Here is a 6,927-nt window from a genome sequence, read left to right as displayed (position 1 = left end):
TTTCCTTTTTATCCTTTGTCACTTAAATTAATCAATTTGCCTGACAACATACTGGTTTTAGAAATGATAAGCATTTTCCAAGACCAACTCTTCTGACATGTACGAATAATACGAAAACTGCAAAATGAAAAAAAGGTTCCATGTAGGTTCCATGTGATATCAATCATCAATTCTTACAGAATTACAGAAAGCATTTAGCGATTGTTGTTTAGCGTTTAAGAGGTATTACATTTGAAAGGTATCTTTAATAAAGAAATCACTAAGAATTATCTTTTATATGATCTGCTACCGGAAATAATGCCCGGCAAGCAGGTATGTATTCAACCACTGACATGGATATTTATGTGGCTTCTTGGAGAGCATAGTTACTCATTTAGCAAATGTATTATTTATCTATCTTCTGAACTGTATGCCTTTTAGTCTTGACATCGAGTCAAAACGGAAATGCATTTATTAGACTTCTTAATGCTTTTATCAGATTTAATCGAAACAGATGTTTGTTTATCGAGCGGTTAGCTTCGTTAATGATATATAATTGACTTTGATCACTTTAACTAATCTAGACGTTGAATCATCTGTTAATTTGAAACCAAAAGTAAAAAATAATATTTCTATTGCTTGTGCAACCACATAAACATTATTTCCAGATAAACAAAAAGTTGATATAGAAATGTTTTGCACCTCAACATTAAAATATTGTTATTACTAAAAAATGACATGAGTATATTTTTTTCTAATTCAAATACTTCTAAGAATAACAACAAACAATACATAGGTTAAGGTAGTTGTATTTGACAAAATTATTAAAGTTCATTACACTACTCTTAAGAAAACTGCTATCAAATCAGGGATGTCTCGAACTTTAGATCATTTACTTTATCGACTGGAAATATCTAGACCTTTGTATGAAAACTGTAAAGAAACAGAACTAGGTGGGTAAAGGGTATTATGTCATTATCAAAGTTTATTCTGTCAATAACAGACCTCGGGTGACGCTTTAAAACAGACATTTACCTTTTATAGATCAAGTATACATGAATGTAGCGAGACCGAAAGTCGAACGAAAAGATTCAAGTAGCAAAACACATTGCCTCAGAAAACAACTACAACCTATTGTTTCTTTTATCATATACATATAAATTCCAAGACAAATCGATACTTAATATACTGGTATCAGTTATTTCACAAAATAACTGTAGCTGTTAAGAAATACTATTCATGAAGGACGTATATATACATCATTTTTGAAAAATATGTCATCCTCTCAGCAGTATCATTTTTATAACCAAATGCACAGCTAAGACAGGGACCAACGTAGAAATAAAAGTCCGGATTTTCCATATATGGTATCGTATTAACATTACATGGATTTTTCTATCCATTAAGTGCTTTAAGATTTGCTTGTGTTTTAGGACAATATATTAAGTTTAAAATAATACGTTTAAACAACAGAAGTAAACATGTCTTGCATGTAATTGGTTTTACAAGTCAGAGTATTGTTCAAAAGTCCCAGGGTTTTCTTATTCGCAATTGAAGATCTTTATATTCTGTTAGTTGTACTGAAATTTGCCTCTGATATTATTAATTAATGTTATTTTTATTGACAAAATGTCAAGTAAGAGAGAAAACTATAGTAACTCATTATTTCATAATATCATCGTAAATATATGTTTCTTTGTCGTCATGAAGTTCTGTGGCATATTTATGAATTACTATTGTATTTTATATCAGTAATTGCTTCTGCTGTCAAATCATTTTGTTTCAGATTTATTGCAGAAGAATATATGAAAATAGATGTTTTCTATCCTTGAAAAATCTAATTAATGAAACTTTATATACGACATGTATGCTAAATATCATATTACATACACATAAATCACCGTAAAAAGTATCGTATCAAAACATTACGTAATTTTAAAACAATCGATAATCATAACTGCATCGAAATACTTGTGATAAAAAAAGAATTACGCGTTTTGAAAATAAAAACATACCATACAAAATTTACGCGGCATATATTATGTTACAATAATTGTGAATTCTACGAGGTGATTCATGACGTTTCTTGTGTTGATATCTAATTGCTTACAATAAAAATTAAAGAACAAAAAAACATATTAATTTAGTATAGAAAAGTTTAATGAGGTATTTTCAGTAAAGCTTATTAGATCAATTGAAAGTACCAATTCGTTACAATTAAAAAAAATCATACAATTGTTTGGTATATGGATCAATATTTTTCGAAATCATATGATCTTCTTGCACTTAACTGCAAAGTTTTGCAACGAAACAGTCAGCATTTTGATTTTTCGTTCAAATAACGCAATCCCGGAACATTCGATAGCCAATCAATAAGCTTGTTAAGTTTGTCTCGATTATTTATTTAAATAAAGAGTTCCTATTAAGAATATGTTACCAGCGCAGTTATTTTCATGTAATGAACAATGCTCTTCCTGTTTACCAACGCGTTGGAATGCATGGTGCATTATATTAATAACAGCATTTGGACCGTGTGACAGCTTTCCGTCTACGCCGATGCACTGGCTCCCATCAAAGATAGATTAATTGGCGTGGATTTACATCAGTACGGAAGCCAAATACTTGTACCTAAACAAATATTCAATTTAAAGTTTATTTCTTACAAAGTTGTCAAGTGAATTATACGTGGGTTGTTCAAAAAGTAATAGGGCTGATAGCCTTGCATATATTTATATTTCATCCAATTTAGAACAATTTCGTATGTATAGGGATCTTAAAATGTTTTCTACATATTATGCATAAGTTTTTATTTTATTATGATGAACACGCGATTTCTGTTATATTGAATAACCATGGTAACACGCACCAGGCGCAGCACGTAAACATAGTTATTGAAACTAAGTTGTACTTCTAATTAATTCATAATTTATACTCTATTTGTCCATATATTCCACCAACGTATTTATTTATATTTAAGTGATATAATATCTCAATTTGACGTCATTCGGGCATTAAACGGCATAATTATTTAGTTTTGAACAGCTCTGGTCATGGCGGTAAATGTAGAAATACGGCACTCGGTAACAAACAGAAATCAGTGCGATCCTTGATTGTGCCAACAAATTGGCAATATTCTTTCAGATACATACAAAATGATAAAATTAAGAAAGGAAAATTATCCTGCCATTAGGACACTCGTTTTCAGCTGGTACAATTAATTTAAAAACGGCGAATACAAAATCTCTAACAAGAAAGTGTGAGGATGAAAGCGGAAAATTGATGGGAGGTTAGTGACGTCAATTGCAAAAGTGCTGTAAATGGATCGACGGTAAACGGTACGCGGGCTGTCCGCACTTTTTATGTCTGCTTCGGGTATACTTATTCAGTTCTCACCAAGGATTGTATATAAGACGTCTCTTTTTTATTGTATCTCATTAGATATACTTGGTTTAAATAAATTAATATAATTATGAATAACTGTAATGATGAGTAGTATTTTCCCCAAATTTTGTGTAATAAATGATACTTTTCAATTAATAAATACTGTTATTTTAATTTATATAATCACATTTTTAAAAACGTACGATGACATACATGTGAAAATTTATAAAATAAAATGTTCCGATATTTGTTTCTTGTAAAATTATGTACGGAAATTAAAAAATGTGATCAGTAGTTCTGCAGTCCTATTACTTTCTGAACAACCCTCGTATATGTATAAAACAAACATGTTAATTTCTTAGAACATAATGGGTATTTTTCTTGTTCATTAAAATCTCCAGTATGCATGTTTTTAGTTTTGATAAATAAATAAAAAAATGCTGGCACAAAATTTGATAAAATTATGATGGTATAATTTGTACATGCGTACATTTTTAGAATGTGTAGAACGTTTATTTTAATGAAGTCTTTGGACGAGAGTCTACTTCCGTTACTTATTTTTTATAAAGCGTTGTTTTTTTATAATTTGCAGTATGATAATATCATTTAAATGTTTTGTTTTTTATTACTGGTCAGCCGGTGTCCGTGGTTTTATTCATGCGTAATTGAAATCCAACCGTAAATTACTTAAAGGACGCGTTAAAAGGTGGTGGATATTTGATAAGTTATAGTACGCATTCTATAAATAACGCATTGTAAATACAAAAATGAGATGGGAAACAAAGAAATGGTAAAAAAATGTAACTTTTTTTAAGACAAGAAGTAAAGAGGTCCCATCTGACGAGCATGATGCGGAAGCGTGACGTTGTGGGCGGAATCAGATGTATAGTGCATTGTACTAGGTATATTGCAGAGCAATACAGCTGTCTCTAAGGCTGTCTTACTTTGACGAATCAATGTCAGGTAAAGATTTCTGTGAACGTAAACTCTCAATATAAATAGAATGAAGGGCTTTCTTTGTCAAAGATGAATGTAGGTATGTGGGTGGGACATCACCATGCCCTCTCGGAGCAACTGGCTGTGGCAAGCCATTCTATTCACGACCGCAAAAATGTCGCTATTTTCATTACATCGTCAAAATGGAGAGCATGAATATGCTTTCGTCCAGTATTGCCATGATTCCTTGGAGATACGCCATGATCGGTTACATGTGTGCATAAATCTCTCAGAGTAAAGTCTGTTATGTCATATAATGTCATGAAAGCTTGACGTCATATTTTCTCTCCTTCAAAATGATGCAAGTAAGTGGGACGCTTCCTCGGGCCTCTCTTGGTGTCAGCGTCAGATAGGTTTTTCTGTGTTTAAAATAGTCATAATTAATTGTTCTTTTACTTCCTTTAACATATCTCTTATAGATAAATGAAAGTACAATGTTTTTAAAGAACATAACTATCCCAATCAATAAATGGATTTTCATTTTCGTTATCTTTTTAAATATTGTGCGACCATAATTTCATTTCCTACCTCTATTTCGCCGTTTTCGGACTTTGTTATACAAATATCATGGTCAGGTAATGGTGTCTCATTTGTATTTGATAAACCAAAATGATCAATGAACAAATTGTTGATCTCCTAAAATGAAAATAAAAAAGACGTCAAACAATAATTTTAATTATTAATGATTTTAGACCATTACGGCTAAAATGGAGTTTAGGCATTCACGTGTTCCTACTGTGAGTGATACAAGTAATATCTAACACATTACTTATGGTTCCATTCTAATACAAAGTTCATCCTAAATTGGTTCATGTAACATTGAAACATTTCAGTGATCAAGGAAAGAGTATTGAACAAGGAACAAAGACAATCAGTATCAGATAGTATCTGTACAATATCAAAGTAAATGAAGTACTACAAATTGTGCTTTGGTGATTCAAATCAAGTCGTAGAAAAGAAAGAATCAATTAATATTTAATGAAATGGAAGAATATTTGAGGAAATGAAAGGGCATTGAAGTATTCAAACCATACGAAGAAAACGGAAGTTTTTTCTTGCTAATTTCTAATTTGTAATTTTTACTCAGTCTGTTGAATACCGATATGGAAGGGGCATATTTCGTTAAGCATATTGTTTGTTTAATCAAAAACATATATTAGTCAAATGTGGAATCTCTAAGTAAATGCCAAAGTCTAGATAATAATACAATATTACAGTAATAACATAGATTTCATCAATCAGCTCGACACATATAATGCACAAAAGTCACTGATTTCAAGGATCATAAAACACAGCGGTAGCCGAAAGAAAGTCATCAAATAAATTATTATTTTATGTGTTAAATATACGAAATATATGCTTTATTTTAAAAGAGGCGACGAATCGAAGTCCTTACTGAACATAACATTTCAGTTTTGTGCCACGCACATTCAGAGTCAAAGCGAATAAATTTCTATAGACTTTCAGAGTTGGAAATGCCTGAATAATGTTGTTATGTGTCTAGACCATATTTGCTGTCTTATTGTATGCACTTCTATAAATGTCTTCGAAAACAGTCATAATTATAAACTTAAATGCGCTTACGTATATCGTGTACTGCGTGTATAATCTTATATATACGATCAAAACTTGATTTTTATATATCGCATTCATATCGAATATAAAAATTGTGTACTACATGTAAAAAATCATATATGTTCATATTCAGTTAAAACTTGATTTTTATGCTCCCCGAAGGCAAAGCATATAGTCGCCGCTTTGTCCGTCCGTCTGTCCGCTTTCTTTGTCCGGGACATAACTCTGAAACAACAAAAGAAATTATGTAGGTATAGTATTTTGATGAGAGATTATACCATTTTCAATAATAAAAGTTATCTTCTAGGTAAAATTGTATACATTTCAGGTACACAATGTATGAGAAATTTTCATTGGTTAAATATTAATTGATACTATAATAATAATTGTATTTACTTGCACAAGAAAACAACTTCCGGATAGTTATATTTGTGATGATTTCACATATTTTTTATCTGTAAGCATTCATATGTTTTATCATATTAAACGATATAAATAAGATGTGTTTAAGTCGATAAATCTATATTTGTCATTGGAGAGTCATGTATTACACAATTAATCATACAAAAATGTTCTTGCAATAAATTGTACCCAGATATGAAAAACAATGAAAAAGTAAAACATTTTACAATGAAAACAAAATTGCATTACATTTTTGTTACAGCATTATCGCTGGTCATTGTTAGAATCTTATAGATGGCAAATACCGTAAAACACTTTGCTCATATACGAGTCGTATATCTAATTCTCATTACGTGTATGCTATGAAATTGTTTCCGATCCAGATTTTAATTACATGTAACTGCTGAGAATGTTCACCTTTGACAACGTTATGACTGGTCATGTCAGTAGTCACACAATGTTTCAGTTAATGACAATAAAACTTGAATTTGCCCTGTAAAATGTCATATAATAACAAAACAGTCAATTCTTACCGGTTTTAGTGCTATAAGCATTTTGTAATAATTAGGTAGTCAAAACTCATAATAAACAATG

Source organism: Ruditapes philippinarum, unplaced genomic scaffold (assembly GCF_026571515.1).
Source record: "Ruditapes philippinarum isolate M1 unplaced genomic scaffold, ASM2657151v2 ctg1348_1_1_1_1, whole genome shotgun sequence".
NCBI lineage: Eukaryota > Metazoa > Mollusca > Bivalvia > Venerida > Veneridae > Ruditapes > Ruditapes philippinarum.
Note: the sequence above shows the minus strand (reverse complement) of the source record.